The sequence below is a fragment of the Haemaphysalis longicornis genome, unplaced genomic scaffold (assembly GCF_048455015.1).
Source record: "Haemaphysalis longicornis isolate Haplotype H1 unplaced genomic scaffold, Haemaphysalis longicornis Haplotype H1 scaffold_12, whole genome shotgun sequence".
Classification (NCBI taxonomy): domain Eukaryota; kingdom Metazoa; phylum Arthropoda; class Arachnida; order Ixodida; family Ixodidae; genus Haemaphysalis; species Haemaphysalis longicornis.
Window position 1 is genome coordinate 83795091 of NW_027526225.1, and position 21386 is coordinate 83816476.

General features: G+C 49.4%; 1 pseudogene across 1 annotated transcript in view; it reads right to left on the reverse strand.

Annotated features, from left to right (window-relative positions):
* The window catches only part of LOC144162902 (uncharacterized), a 37054-nt pseudogene that overhangs the window by 6292 nt on the left and 9376 nt on the right, over positions 1 to 21386 (reverse strand). Inside the window, exons 4-19 of the transcript XR_013320792.1 lie at positions 19841 to 19983; positions 18794 to 18835; positions 18619 to 18702; positions 18348 to 18389; positions 18088 to 18147; positions 17133 to 17267; positions 16640 to 16809; positions 15737 to 15896; positions 12171 to 12265; positions 11755 to 11926; positions 8808 to 8870; positions 6715 to 6762; positions 6287 to 6640; positions 4018 to 4068; positions 3645 to 3732; positions 1902 to 1966 (exon numbers count right to left, since the gene is read on the reverse strand). The product of XR_013320792.1 is annotated as an uncharacterized LOC144162902 (transcript). The remainder of the gene's footprint in view (positions 1 to 1901; positions 1967 to 3644; positions 3733 to 4017; positions 4069 to 6286; positions 6641 to 6714; positions 6763 to 8807; positions 8871 to 11754; positions 11927 to 12170; positions 12266 to 15736; positions 15897 to 16639; positions 16810 to 17132; positions 17268 to 18087; positions 18148 to 18347; positions 18390 to 18618; positions 18703 to 18793; positions 18836 to 19840; positions 19984 to 21386) is intronic.

Below are 21386 nucleotides of genomic sequence, written 5' to 3' on the forward strand. Positions count from 1 at the left end.
ACTCGTGCGCTGCTAGCACGCTTCCTTGAAAAGCAGTACCACCACCCCAAGAATGGACAAGTAGCACCATCCAGTGGCAGCCAGGAAAGACGTTCCGTAAGCCAATCGCAGCGGCACCTGTCTTCATGTTTTCACTATTTTCTACCTTATTTTAAAGAAAGGTACGTGTAAGAGTGGTATAACGTATTTAATCGCTTAATGAACCCACTCATGTAATTAACCCCCCCCCCCCCCCCCCCCCCCCGCCGCCCACGCAAACACTTGTCTTGAGAATTTATTTGTCACCTTGCATAAAAAATGCAGCAGGGGTATTTTTATCTCTGCATGGTTACTAATGCCGTAGACAAACGCAGTAACTTGATATCATGCCACAGCATGCGCAGAAATGCTTAACATGCATTCTAACGAAAAGAAATCTCAACAGTAGCCAAAGACGCGGATCGTAAATGCCGTGGCTCACAATTTAAAAATTGCGCTTGCGGAGTGCCGCCCATTGAACGCAAAACAGACCTACCGTATTTACCCGATTCTAACGCGCACTTTTTTTCCGAACAAATAGGCCGAAAAATCGCATGCGCGTTAGAATCGGATACAAAACCGAAATGGCCGAAACAGCGGAAATTTCGTACCACCCATCGCCATCGCCATCTCAAGATGGCGCCAAAGCTTTTAGCAACGATTTTTCGGACGCAGCAAACCTAGGCGCCTAGGCTTTTCTATCGGAGTTCACACAAATCGTCAAATCGTTTCACTTGCGCGCTTGATAACAGCAATGGCAGCAGCGGCTCCCACGCGTTCAAAACGAGCGGTCGGCTGAAGCGTGCACCTCTGGAGAAGCTCTCGGGATGGGCGTGCGAGACGTGGGCCACGATCCCATAGACCATGGTTGAACGTTCGTTCAGAAGTGTGGCATCGCGAACGCGCTTGAAGGCACCGAGGCCGAGATGTTGTGGTCAGCGGAGAGCGACGAGGAGTGAGATGAGTGAGATTACTTCGGGAAATAAATCACCCATTTCTCTCGCATTCGTTTGTCTGGGTCACAAAGTCCCGTGCGCGTTACAATCGGAAGTGCAAGTTATTTCGGTTTTTTCGCCAGGAAATTTGGGTGCGCGTTAGAATCGGGGGCGCGTTAGAATCGGGCAAATACGGTAAATGCTGCGGCGTGCGAACAAAGCGCCAAAGGTACTCCGCACTCCTACCCTACTCTGTGCTGTTCCGCAACTTCGCCATGACGCTCCGCAGTTTTGTTCAGCTGTGTTACGACCTTTTTTTTTGTGCACCTCGTGCGTGGTGTACGATGGGCCAGTGCGCGAGCTACACAGCCAGTTTTACACTGAAGGTGGTGGAGCATGTATTGATGCACGTGGAAACTACGCAGCTGGGCGACACTTCAGTGCTGACCCAGTGCATGTACGCTGCTGGAGAAAACAAGAGGTTTGGGTGATGAACAGGGATCGCCGTGTGTTTTGTGGGCCCAATGAAGGGAAGTTTCCAGATGTGGGAAAAGAAGCTCTGGAGTGCCTTGATGGCACGAAAGACGACGCACTGTGGGCCGATAACAAATGTCAAGTGGCAAGCGACATCAGTGGAGGACAGCTCCATGGAGCTGCAGGTCCAAAATACAATCCAGTCCAATCAAAACAATCTTTTTTTTTTTTTTGAAATTTTTAAAGAGAACTTTTTTGTGCGTTACAATCGGGGGCGTGTTAGAATTGAGAAAATACGGTACCCAAGCAATGCCCACACTGCTAAAAGGCAGTCAAGCTGAAATATAAGCGGAGCCCATGACAGGGACAGGCCACAGGAGAAACGTTTTGCCACTGCTGAAGAACAGCTCAAGTGTGACCTGGTGCCCCAGGAGGCATGCCTCTCACTGCCCACATCCAAGACACCCCCCGCACCTTTGCTTCGGCATTCTTGAAGGGGTCTCCACCGAAGGGGTCCTCCGCGCCCTTGAAGGGGTCCACTGCACAAGCAAAGGCACCAAGGCGTGTGGGCCACAATGCTGACACGGAGAACACACTTCCCCACAGGCACTGTCCCAGTGAAGGCAAGCACCCAATGTACAACGAACTCGCCTACACTGCGAGGTGCATCGCAACCAGCAGTGCCTCTGGTGAGGGCGCCGCTGCTTTTGTCCCGAGCACAGGCAGACCACGAGAGGAAAGTGGAGTGCCTGCAATACTACCGTATTTATTCGAATATAAGGCGAGGTTTTTTTCCCGAAATCCGTAGTTCCAAAGTCATATTCGAATCTGTCTGTCTGTCTGTGTGTCTGTGTATGTGTGGCATTTTTTTTTTCTTCTCTTCAAACTCCACCCTCGCCTTACAATCGAATAAATACAGTACTACTGCTAACCAGCTTTTCCCATGCGGGCTGGCCACACCTACACCCCGTGTTTGTGAGCAGGCCGAGCCGCCCTCCTCGTGCCTAATGCCCAGATCGTGCCAATTGTGGTGGACACTGAAAGGGGCCATGGAGGGAATAAAACAGTAGTTTTCCAAGCGCATCTCCGCACACTTCTCCTTCAAACCAAACACTGACACTCCTTCGATTTACACCCTTCGTCCTCCAAGCGAACGACACGTGCCGCATATCTGCTAACTTTGCTGCAAATGCCGTCAAAAGACGACAATCTTCTGCCAGGGCCCCTGCCACGTAACTGCCTTTTCTCTCCCCCACTCATCTCGCTACCCCCATAATAAAGACGGTAGAGGTTTGCTCGAGTCAATTCAATTTCCTCGCGTTCCGCTGCTCTCACGCCATCTATCGGAATCCATCATTGCTGTTGGACTTGGAATGCCACCACGAGGTCGAGGCTCAGGCACGAGCCCTTTTTGTGCTTCAAATCAAGCACACGTTTATTTCCAAATAAAAGAACACTGCCCAGTACCAGTTATGAATTGTCTCAGATATCCCTAATGTTCTTTTTTTGCTCAACAGTGTTGACAAGTACAAAGTATGGTACCAGATTTAGTGGTATGGAAAGGTTTTTTTTCTATATAACTTCCCGTTTCAGAGCTCTTGGCGAGAGGAGGAGGGAGAGCTTTCAATGGGCGGCAGAATATTCACCAACTTCACATGAGTGCAAGGGGCACATTTCCTGCAACACGCTTTCTGCAATAAAGCTAGGAAGTCAGCACTTGTCCGGTACCCCTTTCCCTAAGTCTGTCATCTTGCAGCACTGTGGTTGTCATCGTGGAATACCAACTCGCCCAATCGCACCCTTTACTGCAATTCTGCACAGTTTTAAGTACAGCCAAGTTTCAGGTTGTCTTCAAGCGCCTTTACCGTGTACCCTTGACTGTGCACTGTGACCCTCGGGCTTGCTCACAGGAGCTGCACTCCCGTGTGTGGGAGCCACTGCTGCCAACTGCCGTTTGAGCTCAGCTTGTCTTCCCACTTGCACTGCTGCGGACTACTAGACCAGCTATGCCGAGAGGTGCACAGCGGCTGGCTAGGAAGGTGGGTTGCCTCACAGAAATGCAGGGTTTGTCTTTTATCTTTGCACACACACTATGTCCCACTCCCCGCGCTCCGTTCTTCTTCGACCTTACACTTTAACCAAGTTTGAAACCTAGTTTCTTTTCCTTTAAAAAGAAAAGGAGAAGATAAAGGTTAGGGAAAAACAGCGCTGCCTGACCTGCTTTGAACGGGTCCTCGCCACCAAACGGGTCCCCCAGAAAACCGTTCATGTCGTTGAACGCGTCCTTGCTCTTGAAGGGGTCGTCCTGGAAGAAAGGGAACCGGGGGCTCGGTGAGACACCACTGCCACTTTCCCGTAGCCCGAGCGCTCAACCAAGGAACTGGCACTGGCAAAGTGCATCAACCTATTCCCCGGTAACAATGAGCACGCCGCCTATTATCAGCTACCAAATCTGTGTTGCTGCAAAGCAGTGCAGCACAGTGCAGTGCTTATCTCGACCTTATCTCGCTTATCCCACCGCAAACAAAAAGTGGATTGCCAGAATGCGAGAAATGAGCAAACAAAACCAAGGAAGGAGGGAGGCAGTCACCTTGGTCTCCTCGTCGGGTGCACTGACAAAGCTAGTGGGGCTGCTGCACTCCTGCGGGGTGGAGGACAACACAACAAACAGAAACCAAACACAAAGGAACTCAGGGCAAGGCAGAGACAAGGCAAACAAAGGGCAGGCACATGCAGTCACAGGTTAACACGGGGTCTCCACTGCCTCCACTAGAAGGAGGAAAAAAAGCCGTTCCACTCAACGTGAAAGCTGACGGAAGTGCAGAGAAAGTGATTCGCCATAACGGGCTGTGGCTCCGTTATCCGCCCACCACTACAACCCAATGCAATTCCAATTCCCCACCTTCGCGGTGCTCATGCACCCCCTGCCTGAAACTGTGCCAGTGAGGGTCCTGTTTTTTGTGCTTGCTTTTCCTCCTGAACGTGCCAGCATTGCACTGCCACTTTTTTTCCACTTACTATTAGGAAAACCGACCCAACGAGCGTTCCTAACTAAATGAATGCAGGTGCTGCCAGTTAATTACATATATTTTGCATCAAATGTACCTGCAGTTTTTTTTTTTGTGCTAAGCAACAGGGAGATGTATGGCAAGCGCCAGCATTTCACGAGTTTCGAACAATTACGACTATTTAAACCACTTGGTTTTCAAACCCTCTGCGGGACACCCTACGACGGAAGGCCGGGTGCTACTTAGTTCCATTATCTCGCGGCACCGCCTGATTCCGACAGTCGTTTGACATCGCCTGTTACAGCAAGCTACGACGACAAAGCGAGCCCCTAAAGTGCTCTGCACTTAAAAAAAGCTGCCCTAACAGTGTGCCTTAAAACTCTCGAGGTTTGTAGAAGGCGAGACACCAGCATGGGTGCCGCTTCCCATTAGAGCGGCCATGAAGTAAAAATACAACCCTTCTTCGGTTTGAAAGGACCAGCCTATTTAATGCACTCAGCTATATTCCAGTCATTAAAGACGTTTCTTTTAACTGCAGAAATTGAAGAAATATAGAAAGACTTTGAAATTTTTTGCCGCATTGAGGCAATTAGCAGCAGCTCTGATGCAAAAGAAAGCAACACTAAAAACATTCATCCGTGTGTTGACTGCATGTTACTAGTCAAGCGACACGATCAAATGGAACTTAAGGCCCAACTACAACTGCCCGGTAATGTTTCTTCGTGGCGACTAATCAGCAACTGCCAATCGTGCAAACATGATCTTCTGACATCGCAGAGATTCTGCCCCAAAGTGGCTGGGAAGTCACCCCCAAGCCATCCGTTTTCCTGAACACCTCGATCCCTTGTTTAAAGTTAGCGATCAAACTGGCACCGCTGTTATCAAGTCACAGCAGCCTTCTTAGTGGGCCAAGCTCATTCTAAGGTCTGGTTCACAATGTTGCCGCAACTGTCCTAATAACTTTATAGAATGACGTCATTTCACGTCTCAGCCAACCGAACTACGTGACATGCCGTTTTTTCACATCCATAGATGACAACATGGCTTTTGCGTCAGTAGTCTGAACATAGCATACGCCCTTCAGTCACGAATTATTATATTCACTACAGAAAAATTCCATACTTGGAGGTTTAGCAGTGTCAAGTGTCTAGAGGTAAGAAAAAAATAGAATACTTATTACGCAAATGGCGTCGTGTCCTCATACGGAGACACTATTACTCAATCATGCTTTTCCCTATAAAAAATAATAAATATCCTGAGGCAGTTTACAAACAAGGAGGTTGTCATGTCGCGCTCGCGCCGCGTTATCATTATGTTGGCTGGAAGCGCCGACGTACTGGTGCTGATGCGCATGCGTCATTGATGCCTCAGGGGTAGATAAGCGCATGCATTGTACGCGGCTGGGGGTTGTTGCGTTGAGGCTGCCAGTGTGCGCCTCGGAATAAAGGCTGTTCCTGAAAGAAACCGGCTCGGCTGATGCTACAACAGAGGTGAAATAATTCCTGCACATGAAAAAGGTGTTTTTAGCCTTTATAAATGATTTACGCTGCAGTAAAAGAGAACTTAGGACGCCAACACACTGGAGCTCCCACAAAACTTGGTGGCACCCATTTTGAAACGATGTTTATGAGTGCGGTTCCGCCACTCAACATCACATGGTGCTATCTTCCACTTCCGTAGGTTTCAGACATCAGCCGCACCGCTCTGCTGCATGAACTCTTTTCGTTTTCATGAGGAAAACGACGAAGAAAGTCGCGTCTCCATATGGAGACACGGTGACTGAAAGGGATATGGAGCGTTTTAGGGCGAGGCCCCCCTGATCAGGCGAGGAACAAGAGGAGGGGCAGAGACCGTGTTGGAGGAGAGCGGCTGGTACTCCGTGGTGGTGATGGCTGCGGGGGGCAGCTGCCCACCCGTGTCCAGGGATGGGTGCTGCCGCAGAGCGGCCTCCGGCAGCAGCCCGGGGTCGCCAGCCTGCAGGGCGCGGTCCAGCTGGGACACCCACGTGCGCAGCTGCACCTGCTGCTCCTCCAGGGCCAGCTGCTTGGCGCGCGCCTGGCTCGCCTGCAGCTGCGACTCCCGCTGGGCCTGGCCCAGGGAGGAGAGTTGCGCACGCCGCCGCTCGATCTGGGCCTCTAGCTCCAGCTCTTCTTCGCACAGCGTGCGCAGCTCCGCCCGCTTGGCCTCCAGCTCGCGCTCCTGCTCCTGCAACGACGACGACAAGAGCGGAGGGAAGCAGTGCACGGGAGGGAGGCCTTCCCCTCCTCACGCTCACTCACCTCCAGCAGCTGGCTCTGCTCTTCGAGCTGCTTCTTCAGTGCACACACCTGGGGAAGGGGGGGGGGCACAAGAACGCTCAGAGGTGGAGACAGTGTGGTGCCTTGGCAACCAATCGATCAACCTCTCCTGCACTTAGCGTTTTACGTTTACAACCGCCTTTCATCGAGGCACAATCGGAAACACAAACACTCGCAATACGATTGCACTTCTGGCCAAAAAATCCTCATTCGTGCAACTGCATAAAAAAATTCACCCACCCTTGATACAATTTTTTAAATTTTTTCTTTTGTCTTGCGATTTTTTCTTGTTTTTTCTTACTTTCTTTGTGTTGCTTTTCATTGCCTGTTGTATTGCTTAGCTTATAATGATTACTCACCCCAATACACTGTACAATTGACTGCCATTCACTCGTATTACGTGTTGCTTGTTTACTTGATCTAATTTATTGTTTGTTGTTATTCATTGAGGGTCCCGTTACAGTTTATGACTTTGGGAGACCTCCTCTGTGTAATACTATTACTGTACTACTTTTATGGGACGACTAATAATAATATTTAAGTGATCAACACAGTTGGCAAAGAGGCCGTCAACAGAAACAGGAAACTCCTAGCACAGCTCGCATTTTTAATTTCCAGCATCGCCTCAGTATTAACCGGCCGGTACGTCAGCACTCGCGGCAGCCTGCTGGGGACATTTGCGAGTGAAACATGCACTGAGAATGCTGACGGCAGTGCAACGATTTCCTGTGCACATAGCGCTCATTTGATATTCCCCGCATTCACAAAGCACCAACACACTGCCCCCACAATTCCCGAGCAAAAAAGATTGGCCAACCATGCGTTCAAACTGGATTGAAACGTATGCCCAAAAATGTGGACTTGCATGGCAAAAACTTCATGCTTCCTTCCACAAACGTGGCACACTTGGTTATACGGATAAATTACACAGCACACTTAGTTATGTGCAGACGAACTACAGGAATCTCACTTTAAGGGTGGAGGACACTGCTCTTAAAACCGCTTCCTTTGATTGAGTAAACTCTGTGAAACTTGTCAGTCTTGCTGCTTTTTTTTTACCATTGATTTCAAATATGCCATTGTATTTCGAGTCCGTCAATTATTTCCCCAAGATTAGAGATAATTAGTCATTTTTGGAGGATTAACAGACAAAACAGTGCTAGTTATAAAACTGTAATCTTTATATTTTCCAATACTATGAAACCTGGTGAATTCAGTGAGAGAACTGGTTTTTTGATGCACTGCTTGGACAGCTCATTAGACTTGGGTGGCACCAGTGGCAAGGAACCATTTCAAATGCCCATTCAAAACCCCTAAGTTTAACGAGCTGATGATGACGGTCGATTGTAGGGTTTAACGCGCCGACGCAATGCAGAGGATGAGGCGCGCCATAGTGGAGGGCTCCAGATTTATTTTTACCACCTGGGGATCTTTAACGTGCGTCGAAATCTCGTACACACGGGCGTTTTTGCTTTACACTTCCATCAGAAAAGCGGCTGCCGTGGCCGGGAATCGAACCCGCGTCCTCATGCTCAGCAGCACAACGCCTTAGCCTCTGAGCCACCGCGACAGGCAAGTTTAATAAGCTGTAAAATTAGTTCCAAGCAGTGCATCAAAAAACAACTTCTCTTATTGCATTCACCAGGGTTCATAGTACTGCAAAATATAAAGATTAGTTTTATGACTAGCACTGTTTTGTCTATTAATCCTACAAAAATAACTAATTATCTCTAATCATCTTAGGAACTAATTGACTTACTCATAATACAATGGCATATTCGAAATCACTGGTAAAAAAAGCAGCAAGACCGACAAGTTTCAAAGAGTTTACTTACCAATCAAAGGAAGCTGCTTTAAGGGCAGTGTCCCCCCTTAAAAATGCCACACAACAACGCCAATATACGTATATGGCAATTTTGGCATTCTGGTTGACATATATGTTGAGCTTTCGTTTTGGCCAGCATGTATCATGCACAAAGCAAGTTGGTGAAAAGTGCACACGAGTGGCATGTAATAAGCCCAGGATGCAATCAACAAAGAAAGAAGTAAAGGCAACAAAAAGCGGTGATATGTACCTTCGCTCTCTCTTCTTCAAGCTCGTGTCTAACTCCTGTTAAGCTCATATCTAATGCCGTTTTCTACAAAAAAAGAAAAAAAAACCAGGAACAGAAAGGACACATGCATGCTTTGTATGGTCACCATCCAACAAAAAGAGTGCACTCGTAACAGAAGGGCAACATTTTTTGGCAAGGCCCACTCGAGCAGGCACTAATGCACAAAATTTGAACTTGAAGCCAGACTTTTCCGATATACACAGGCTAGTATGAGAGAGCAGTTTTTCTTGAACACACACAGACAAAGTTTCTGGTGCAGCAGTCATTTCCGGGCAAGTGCAAAAAAGGAACAGCCAAACAAAATGTGGCATCACAATGTTATCCAAAGCCCTCCTACAGCAGGTGACAGAGCATGCCTTTATTGGCTGGTTGGTTTTTGAGTTCCTTCCCTTCATATGGACATTTTGGCAAAGTGCTGCAAATGAAGGAAGGGCTAGTCCCGACAGCGCACCATGCAGCCTCAACCCCTTTCCAAAAACGCTTCTAGAGAACACAGGGGGCGGTATTCGAGTTTTGTACCTTTTGCATCCTTTTCAAAAGTGTCGCTTTTGGCAAGCCCTGATTGGCTAAAAGCAAACAACCGGAAGTGACGTAACGCAAGTGCGGCAAACCTACTGCCAACGCTCACTGCTTAACCGGAAGTAAGTCACGAGGAAGGGGCGCAAAAGGGACGTTTTCAAAAGGGACAGTTACGAGAATACCACCCCTGTTTGATACTGTTATGTGCCCCACAGGTGATGTCACTCCTAGAAGAATCAGACTGACCTACCCTGGATCCTGAAATTTGAGTTTAATACTACATGTTAGCTTCTGCAGAGTGGATCTGAGCAAAGAAACTTCTGGCTGTCTCTTGCGCAAAGAAACTGCTAGTCACTATGTGCTGACAAAACAACGTTAGTGTCTAAGCGCAGCAAGAAGGGTGTAAGTGCAGGAAAGAATACACTGCTGCACCGGCAAGGAGTTTCGGTGGAACCGCAACTGTAACAAGGGGAAACGAGGTTGGCTACGTCCCAGACGGTTATGGTCAGATACTAGGCTATGGCATTTACAGCCACCCCACTCTTGTCATCACCATCATCAGCAGCAGCAACAGCAGCCTATCTACGCCCACTGCAGGGCAAAGACCTCTCCCATAGATCTATGACTATTACAGTCCTGCGCTAACTGCGACCAATTTATCCCCGCGAACTAGGGGTGTGCGAATATTCGAAACTTCGAATATTCGATTCGAATTTTTTGGTATTCGATTCGATTCGAACGACACTTTTATGGTTCGAAATATTCGAACCACCCAAAATTTAAAAAAAAAAAAAAAAAAAAAAAAATCAGAGCGTGTCTTAGCAGCTAAGTGGCGAAGCATATACACGGCGAACGGTACGTGCTTTCGCAGACTGTATCGGTGATTTCTGCTCGCGAAAACGCCCTGCGCACGCCCAACGCGCGCTGACACCGCCGGGAAACCACCCCCACAGTGCGCGCGGCGCGGCCGGCGGCGTCAACATGGCGTCGGCTCCAGCCGCAAAGTGGCGCGGGCGCTCGAGCGACCGTTTCTAACTGCTCTTTAAAATGCGGCTCAAGGGAGACACGAAGTTGCTTGTGCGGTAAAGGAGCTGATAATGCATGCGAAAACGGTACTATAAAACATCACCCGCACCACTAGAAAGCGCCCGTAAAATATTTGCCGGGGTGCTAAGCCTAACCGTCTCCGGCGGAGCCACGGGGCGGAGCCAAGCCGGCTGTCTCGATCTCATCGCAAGTAGTCAGGCTCCTCCATTCTGCCGCGCCCGTCGTGCGTCATTTTCTGACCGAGGTAGGCGCTACCGCGGGCGCGAAATCGTCGATGCGGGCGTGAAAATACAGCGCTCGAAAAGCCGAGGCGAGCGAATCACGTGCAAAAACGCACCATGCGGTTCATGCTTGACTGTTGCGGCGTGTAGCGAGCTTGGGCACAGCGAGTGAGGAGACGAGCGCGGAGCTTTACGTGCTCCAGAAAGGACTGCTTTGCGACATGGGGGTTAAAAAAAGCAGAAAAAATCACGAATTTCTTCACGCGAAAGTAAGAGAAGAAATAAACGAAAACTTTTTTCAGCGCTGAATTTTTTGGTCTGTGTTGGTTCATACGAATTTCGGATGATACGAATATTTTTCGTGGTCCCGCAACATTAGTATCATCGAGATTTTACTGTATCAGCGCGCGGCAATGTGCGCGGGTGACGAGCAGGAGGTTGTCACTGCTCCCCGAACATGTCGAGCAGTTAACCTTTCTCCATGTTAACATTTAAGTGAGTGCAGACCTTAACCTGTTGAGTGCAATGGTATTGTGTAATTCCTAATTTTACTTTGTGTGATTTGTTGTGCAATAAAGTTGCAGTTTTTGTGTCTCTAGATGGTGAAAACTTTAATTTTACAAAAAACAATAAGTATTCGTATTCGAAAAATATTCGAAAAATATTCGATTCGATTCGAACTTTGTTTTTATTATTCGAATTCGCTTCGAAATTTAAAAATTGATATTCGCACACCCCTACCGCGAACTTCTGCCCATCTGCCCATTTAACCTTCTGCCGCCCCCTACCACGCTTGCCTTCTCTAGGGATCCACTCTGTTACCCTTAATGACCAACGGTTATCTCGCCTTTGCATTACATGCTCTGACCTCGCCCATTTTTTCTTCTTAATTTCTACTAATATGTCCTCAACACGCGTTTGCTCCCTGACCCACGGCGCTCTCTTCCTGTCCCTTAATTCTTGTGCTACGTGGCAAAGGTGCGTATTAGTCAGTGCGACGGTCACCCGCGTGCAGCCCTCGTTCCTCTAATGTGGCCATTCAGAGCCATCCCAATAATGCCCGGAAGGTGCGAGCCAATGCAAGCCAGGTGCAGGCCTTGGCCACTGCCTGGTCCCCCCACCTGGGAGGCGAGGTCGGCGAGGCGCTTGTGGGCCTCCTTCTTCTGCGAGTCGAGCTGCTTGAGCATGGCCGACACCGCCTCGATCTCTGTCTCCAGGTTGCGCAGCTCCGAGCCCTTGCTCTTCAGGTCTGCCTCGGCCTGCACAATCTCCTGCTCCAGCGCCGACTTGTCCCTGCACCCAGACAAGGTCAGAAGGCCAGTGGTCAGCAGGGCAAGCACGCCAAGCTACACAGGTCTCTTTTCTTTGCCTGCTCAGAGCAGCTCTCAGCAGCTCCAAGCAGCCCGAAACTGCTCTTACCATAGACGTTCTATGGGCAAATAAAATACGGAGCTGCTTGGACCTGCTCAGAACTGCTCTGAACAGACAATAAAGAGACCAAGAGGGGCAGAAGAGAGTGAGTAGGGGGGCCACTTGCGTCTGCAGGCTCTTCATTTCCTCGGTGGCCAGCTCCAGTTCCCGGCTGCCACCCGAGCTGAGCGGCGGCGGCGTCGACCGGGCCTCCACACCCTCCTGCGAGGACCCCGCAGAGCACGTCAGGGCCACTGGCAGTCCTCACTTCTCTTACACCACAAGCAGGCAAAGGAATTTAGGCAGATAGAGCTCAGTCGCCTCATTTCCCACACTACCAGGCACAACCGTAGGCGCCTGGGGGCAGCAAAAAATTTACGAAGACACCTAAGCACTCCTCACAACATAGTGAGTGTAAGGAGAGCAAGAGCACTGGCGAGTGGCGCCCGATTGCTGAACAGACACGCCGGTGTTACAGACGCTGCTATACTCGGGAACAAGTTAAGAACGGCAATAGCAATCGCTCATGTACGGTATCATTCCGCCTAAGCGACGGACCCGGATGTCAATGGGCATGCACATTTTGAAAGGAGATTGCTATGAATGAGCAATATCATCTGCCTTTTATCATGTAGTTTGTCGTCGGTGCAGTAGTTTATAAGCGTATTCAGCCCCCCCAAAAAAAGATTACGGAAACGGCTCGTGCCATGGTCAAAATACTCCCAGTAACGCACTACTCGCACTGCGCGGAGTACCATCCAGCTGTGGTGATGAGGCACAGTGGCAACTTTCATTGCCATTCTTAACTTGTACACGAGTATAGCACAGGGTGTTTCGACGATAACTGGAACACTTCAACATTTTTTCCTGAGCGAACCGCTACTTTGTTCGCGCTCAAACTTGACATGAAAGTCACATTTTGTGTTTTTTTTTTGTTTGACACCAGGAATAATGACGGTACTTACCTGTTTATTCTGAAAATAAATAAAAACAATTTTTGCACATGGGGAAATGGCGGCCAATTTGGACGTGCAAGCCTGTGCAAGCTGATTTGAGAATTATGGCACCACCTGGGGTACGCACAGCGAAACGGACGACGGGGACTCACAGTAGGAAAGAGCGAAATGAGGTAGCAGACGATCAGAAAATCTCTTTCGTCCCTAGTTTTTTTTATGATCACAAACAGTTGTACGACAGCTGATACCAATCATAATAAAATATTCTTCCGGTTCATCGTTGACAATAAACGCCGAATTTGTTTTCTCACCTGCTTTCACATTGCCCGATTGTCTGCTACCTACCTCATTTGGCTCCTTCCTGCCGTGGAAGGAGCGTGAATATCCATCTTCCGCTTCGCTCTGCATACCCCAGGTGGCATCGTCGTTCCAGGATCAGCTTGCACTGGTGCGCACATCCAAATTGCCAGCCATTTCCCGATAGGCGAAAATCGTTTTTATTCATTTTCAGAATAAACAGGTAACGACCTGTGTCAAACAAAATGGACCACAAAATGCAACCTTTGTGTGAAGTTTGAGCGTGAACCGAGCAGCGGGTTCGCTCGGGCAGAAATTTTAAGGTGTTCCAATTATCGTCGTAACACCTTGTAAACAGAGTTTACGGTGCGGCGGCCTGGGCGCTGCCATATTAGATGGTGTGACATCACTTGCCCTTGCTGGCCTTCAAGAACGCGGTTACCGCCGTGGCCTTCCATGGGGCTGGGGCGCATCAGCAAGCGCCGGAGCGGCTTTAGGGCGAATAGTGCCATTATTTTATAGTGTCACTGTGCATGGGCCCTTATCAGTTGACTGGATACAGTATGCCAACCTTCAGAGACTACCGTATAATGCGGAATATAGGTCGAGGCGGAATATAGGTCGACCCCCTTACCTTGTAGCCGAAAAATGCCAAAAAAATAATTAGGTAACAACCATGTTTTTATTGAGACTATAACTTGTTTCGTCTCAGATTACTCATTTAAAACTGTCTGAAGTATCGTCGGACGACTGCTTCTGGCTCGCTGTCGTCCACACAGCAGGTCGTCTTGGGTGCAGTCCAGGCACTTCTTAAACACTCGCAAGACAATGTCATCGTGAAGCGAGGGCAAAGCATGGGACACTCGTGTGCAGACCGGAGCGACAGCCAGTCTGTGCAGGCGGTCAGCAAACATCTTGGGGTATCCATTTGTAGAGACATCGCACGACGCTAGTGGACAAAATTTGCCCCTTTTGTAGAGCAGCACAGGTGCACAGAGCAGCGCCCATGAAATGATGCCTTCCGAGCGTTGCATACCCAGAGCTGCCCCTTCAGCTAACGCCGCTAGCAATACTTCTTTTGGTGATTCCGAACTGGCGCAAGGCGGACACGTCATTGGCCTTGGAAAACCCCCAACTTTTCTTTTAAATGCTGCTGTGAACTCGCACCAAGTGCCTAAACTCATTTTGAGCAAGAAGAAAATAGCACGGTCACATTCGCCGACAGTGAGAGAAGCAACAAAACAAAGATGGCGTCGCATACGATTGATGGTGGTGGCGATGGTGCCCTTGCGGTGTGGATGGGCTCAATGGGCTGCCCGGTCGCCACATGAAAACTGCCAGTGACTGCAATATAGGTCGAGGGGTGACTTTTCGGCACATTTTTCTGTAAAAAATCTCGACCTATATTCCGCATTATACGGTACTTAGACCCGAAAAATGGCACATAGAGCTTTTTAAAGCGTTGTTCTGATTCGCGCCCATCGCCTAAGGGGGAAGTACCACGCAGTCGCCAGCATGACGTCAGAATCCCCTCCCCTTATCACTTCTTATCCAAAGGCCGACATAGCAATTTTAACCTCAAATGGTGATAGACAGGAACGAGGGAAGATCGCTTCGAGTTGGCATTGCCCCCCATCTTCACACATAACCAGATAACGTCTTCACTTGCTCGCTTCTTCGGTAGCAGCTGATGTTGCAAGACCTCAAAGTGAAATACTTGGCCTAAGTTGCACCATGTACCCAACAGTTGCTGCTGCTGTTATAGTATGTGATACTACACACAAAGCTTCAACACTGTGTTATCTGAGCCTCGCATGCTGTATTTTCACGCGTATGCACCCGCCCCTGCATATAACCTGCATCCCCACTTTCAGCTTGTCGGAAAAGAAAATAGGTCCTCACATAATGCCTGCACATTTGATACAGGAATGGCTGCACCAAAGCTACTGCTCAAGCAACACATCGCATACTATGTAGACAAAAAGAGCATATATTTAGCAACTAGAATACACTGAATGCAAAGCGAAAGTCACAATTCACCAATAAAATTCAGTTGTTAGGGTGCGCTCGTCCTTGTTTTTTCATCCTTGCCCTTGTATGTTTTGCACAATCGCTGCCATGAAAGGCTTAGTCAGTGTTACTGCGTAGGAGCTTCACGGCACAATGCGCACTGCCATGAAGCTGCACTAAAGCAAAAACCCCGCGCATTATCCGCACCCCTACTTTGCCACTGAAATTTTCGCATTTTTGGTACGGGTTATACGCGTGAAAATACGGTATGTACTGTGAAGCTTAGCAGAAGTGCTACATACATTGCGCATACCTGCAGCGGGATTCTGGAAAACGCTTCGCAAGCACAAGTGCACGCTGCTCCCACACGACAATCGGCTGACGGCGCATCCAAAGTGGGTGGCCAGCTTTTTCCCCCCCAGGGGCTCACCAGTGCTGACACGGCCGGGAGTCGCAACGACGGGGGCACCATGTCGGGGGCCAGCACAGTGGGCAGGGGCAGGCCCTTGGCCCTCTCAGCGGCCAGGTGCATGGCCAGCGCAAACTGCTCCCCGTTCAGGCTGCCCTTCTGCTGGCTGTCGCACAAGTTCCTGCACAACCGGGGGAGGGGGCACAGCTCTTAGCTAAGCCTGACCACCAATCAGGCAGTGCAAACAGCCCTCTTCAAAGACCCAGCCAACTGAATCTCGCAATGAGCAATCAGAGCGGCCACCTACAACAAGTCATAGTTCAGCATAAAGGGACCTGGATACTGTATTTGCACGGTTGTAATGCGCCCTTAATTGTGATTCGCAGGTAAGTAGTTTACGTAGAAAAATTCAGAAAATATTACTTCACACCGACTCTACCGTGAAAATTTAAAATTCGATTTGGGGGGGAGGGGGGGGGGGGGAAGGAGGGAGGCCATGTCCGTGGAAATGCTGGTGGCCGTTTTGAAGCCGAATTTGGCTTTGAGTCGGATTGTAACGCGCACACAAATTTGAAGGCAAATTTTAGCGAAAAATGGTGCGCGTTAGAATCGTGTAAATACGGTAACCAGAAACAACACACGCAGTCCGGAAAACCGTAGAGGATGCTGCAGCCTATTTGTTTATGTTGTGTCAGAAAGAATGACAGTGGCGAGTCGGGCAATGAGTGAGACTGTGACGGCAAGCGTCATGGACACGTGTTCAAGTACCCTCGATATTCAGCAAAGGGGCACACTGAAATGGGAAGTTTCGCCCTGGTAAAAATAGACCACCGAGTGCCAAATTTGCGTCACCTAAAGAAAAACGGGCTAATCTTGAAAAGGCCCGGAAGCCGAGACAGATGGGCCCATGTGAAGCCCTCTCACCAGATGTGGGCCAGGTCGGCCTGCGGCAGGCCCGTCTTGAGGAAGGTGCCCTTGACGTCGGCCCCGGTGACCAGGCCGTCCATGTCGGTGTCCAGGCTGGCAAAGAGCTGCTCGAACTGGGCCCGCTCAGACGGCCCCACCACCCAGCCGGCATCCTTCGGCCACCGCTGCTGGGAACAGGGCACACGCCATGCAACACCCACGCGTTAAGAGAGCGTGGCGGCCACCCCAGCCATCCCCCAGGCAAGGAGGGGGAGCTGAATCAGGCTAGCCGGCTGGTAAGCCAGGTCTAAGTCCCGACAACATTGGTTTCCCCTTCCCCACTCTTCTTCTTTGCCCTCGGAAAAGTCACCTAACATCACGCATTCAGTCGGTGTTCGATACCTCTGCATGTCATTTGTCCAAGTTGGAGTGCGTCCCCTACAAGGTTGCCCCACACACGTTCCTCCTGCTCCCTCAAACAGGTGTCCGAGGGGGAGGGGGGCTTTCTCACCGTGTCGGGCAGGCCCACCGAGGACGGCGTGCTGCGGCCAGAGTCCGGCAGGGGCCTGGAGCGCGGCACCAGCCCAGGGGGCAGCACGCTCGGAATTGGGCAGTTGTCCAGGGCCTTGTACACCAGGTGCATCGCCTGCAACAACCGGGAAGTGGGGTGGGCTTTCCCTCGTGACAACACTCCCTTCTCGCCCCTTTATCCCCCTGCCCTGCCATTTCAGCATCCATCACTGGTGATGACTGATGTACACTAGAGACCCTCCATTTGCAGACTGCCACTCCAGGCATGCCCATCCATTTGCATACAGAGATGAGCACTGACACCTTGCAGCTGACGAAGCTTCCCACTAGGCCTGTGGTTTTTTCCATTTCTGTTTGGCTGCCCGGACCTATTATCATCACCAGCCTATCTACGCCCACTGCGAGGCAAAAGCCTCGGCTATAGATCTCCAATTATCCCGGTCCTGTGCCAACTGTGACCAATTTATCCCCGCACACTTCTTGATCTCATCTGCCCACCTAGCTTTCTGCTGCCCCCTGCCATGCTTGCCTTCTCTAGAGATCCACCCTGTTGCCCTTTATGACCAACGGTTATCTTGCCTTTGCATTACATGCCCTGCACACGCCCATTTCTTCTTAATTTCTACTAATGTGTCCTTGACATGCGTTTGTTCCCTGATCCCCTCAGCTCTCTTGTCCCTTAATGTTACACCAGTCATCTTCCATTCCATTGCTCGCTGGGTCGTCCTCAATTTAAGTTGAACCCTCTTAGTGAGCCTCCAAGTTTCTGACCCGTAGGTGAGTACTGGGAAGATGCAGCTGTCATACACTTTCTTTTTCAGGGACAATAGTAAGCTGCCATTCATTATCCTGAGACCAGATCTATCACGTGTGCGCAATTCCGGTTTTTCTTGAACCCTGCAGTGGCGGCACAAGAGCAGACGTCGGGGACTCACCACAATGAACTCCTCTTCGCTCAAGGCACCGTCCTGGTCCACATCGCTCAGGTCCCAGATCTGGGCCAGAGACAGATACAGGTAAGCCAACTTGCTAATGCACAAACGAACACGGGGTCCATGCCACCGTTCAACAGAAAGCTGCCTCCAAATACTACGAGGCTTCTTCCCTGGCCCTCCTGGGGGCTAATCATCTAAGCAATGGTTGGAGGGGCGGGATCTGCAAGAGGGCAGTCAGAGTGAGCGGAAGCCAGACTCACCTTTCCCAGCACGTCCACGGGGAGCTTGGAGTTGAGCATCACCTGCGAGGAGAGGCCCCATTACACACTCCAGAGGAGAATAAGAACAAGAGGCAAAGAAAGAAAGAATAAGAAGGAGAAGAACACTCCAGAGGAGAAAAAGAACAAGAGGCAAAGAAAGAAAGAGGAGGAGACGAAGGAGAAGAAGGAGCAGAAGAGGAGAAGAAGAAGGAGGAGAAGAGGAGAAGGAGAAGAGGAGGAGGAGGAGGAGGAGGAGGAGGGGCGGACCTACCGGTTTCACCTTGCTGCCGGGCAGCTTGCCGCTGACAGGTCCCAGCGAGTTGAACATCTCCACATACTTGGTCTGCTCCAGGGGCTGATTCCACAGGAGAGAAAACCACTGCCTTAGCTTCTGGCCATAACCACCAACCCCGCCACTTCAACGTCTCACCTAGCGGGCAGCTTACCTTCACCGACCAGTCCACACTGTTGGCTCGAATTTGGTCCATCTGCGGAACGAGATGTTTCACAGCTCTTGATTAAAAGGTCACAACTCTGCCCTCCCCACGGGTTGCAATGCACACTTGTCTCTAAGCAAGAAATTTAAGACTATCGTATTTACACGAATGTAGGCTGACCCACCCACGTCCCATGTCAAAAGAAAAAAAATTAAACCCAGTTTCACCCACTCCGAAATCTGCTGAAACTGTGGATATGTGGGTTGTCTTTACTACAATTCTGTTTTGGCTTCTTCCTTGTGCGTAATGTGCGATGAAGCACCATATTCTCATCAATACTCAAATGCTGAAAATATTCCCACACCTATTTCTGCGATTGTTTGTACGACCTGTGAACAGTGCCAATTGCTTCTGGAGCTTCTGGTCTTAAAGGAAAGGTGAAATGCGTTGCAGAAACTGAGTTAGAGGTGGTATTATATGGTTCCCCTCATGATAACAAATAAAACATAAATTCATCGGTCAAAATGGTGGTTATCTCGCAACACACATGCCACCTTGACGCCTCCGATTGGTTGGGTCCTTCATGTCAGTGAAAGATGCTCTCCAGCCGCGCTGGCTGTCAAAAGCATTTGATATGATCGCTCGGCAGCGGCGCTCGCCTTTTTCAGTAATTTAGCTTTCAATGTTATGTTTTCACAAAATTGCAACTTTCCGACCGGTTGGTTTCAGTATCTTAAAGTTTAAACTTGCTTTAGACGAGTGAGAACCGCAACACAGTGGCTATCTGGGTCTCATTAGAAAGTGTTTAAATTGAGCAAGCAGCAGCACAGGGCGTTTTTGTTGCTTGTGATAGTACTGCCTCAAGTGTTCGTCAATACCCAATAACCACTTACGCCCGAGACTCGGCGGCATTTTATAAGCAATGCGAGAGCGAAAAGTAGTTGTGTGCACGAAAATGCCACGTTCACAGACTATAGACGCAGTTCTTCCCGGAAGAATGCCGATGTTCGTGAAAGGTGCTGCCCAAAGCAGCCAGCGGAGCCTGCCTGCTCGTACCATGCTGGGCGGGGGCACGGGGAGTGCGAGCTGCGCCAGGGAGGGGTCTTGCCGCTCTGCACCAGGGCCACCAGCTTCAGGGCCACAAAGAAGCCCCGCTTGTCCAGGAAGCCCCGCCCACCCGCGTCCGCCAGGTCCCAGATCTGCAGCACAGCGCAGGGAGGAGGAGGCCACCACCACAGTCAGCGGCGCAAACAACGCCACTCCAAGCACACCTGGCCACTTCTCACTTAGGAGCTGGTTTGCAATAAACAGTGCCCGGAAACCGACTTTCTCTCAAGGATTTCTGTGACTTAGCTGCTGGCCTCGTTAGTCACCATTCACAACTCTGCCACTGTGTCACCGAGATTCATGCTCACCATCTCCAATCTGGTTCAACTTTGTCGACAGCACTTGCCAAACATAAAATAGAACGTGTTGTTACTCAGTGCTAACATGGCTGGCCAAATAAGGTATTGCCCATGAGGAGAATGCCGTATTTTCGCGTGTATAACCAGCCCCTGCATATAAGCCGCACCCCCACTTTCAGCCTGCCGGAAAAGAAAAAAAAAATCCTCGTGTATTGCCCGCACATTTGGTACAGGAAAGGCTGCACCAAAGCTACTGCTCAAGCAACACATCGCGTACTATGTAGACAGAAAAAGCATACATTTAGCAAGTGGAATACACTGACTGCAAGGCGAAAGTCACAATTTTCTAATTCAGCTGTTAGAGTGCGCTCGTCCTTGTTTTTTTCTTCATTGTCCTTGTACGTTTTGCACAATCGCTGCCATGGAGGGCTTAGTGCTATTGCGTAAGAGCTACACGGCACAACGCGCATTGCCGTGAAGCCGCACTAAAGGAAAAAACCCGCGTATTATCCACACCCCTACTTTGCCACTGAAATTTTTGCATTTTTGGAGCAGGCTGCATGCGAGAAAATACGGTATGCAGCAAAATGAGTACAGGCTTTCAGCGGCCAAGTTACTCAGAGGTAGCGTAAGTGAAAGGTTAAAAAAGTACTCTTTCCGGCCTCTTGCTGAATATCTGCCCCATACAATATTGTTAGGTGTGCAAAGCAATCATGAGGGCCCAATCAGCTAACATTGAAAGTGCACTACAAATGACTTAGGTAGTTTTCTCCTTAATTGCACTGAATTTGTAAAAATTTATGTGCAATTAGTTTTCTCCTTAATTGCACTGAATTTGTAAAAATTTATGTGCAACTAGTGTCACCTTTGATACTAATCCAACGACAGCTACTTTCTCAACGCATTCGCCCCATGCCAATGATGTGTGAAATCCACAAATTACGGAGGACACCTAAGCACCACATATGATGCAATGAATGCAAAAGCACGAGTGTTCATTCTGATGAAAAAGAAACAGTGCGATGACAAGAATAAATAAAAGGACAAATGCTAGCAACAACTAACACCTGAGGACTTTTAGTTGCACTAGGTTATATAAAGGAAAAAAAAAAAAAAAAAAACCAGCAACAACGTAAGACAATGCTGTCACTTCAAACACACGGAGAAGATTACTTAATGTTTTTTCACCCAACTTT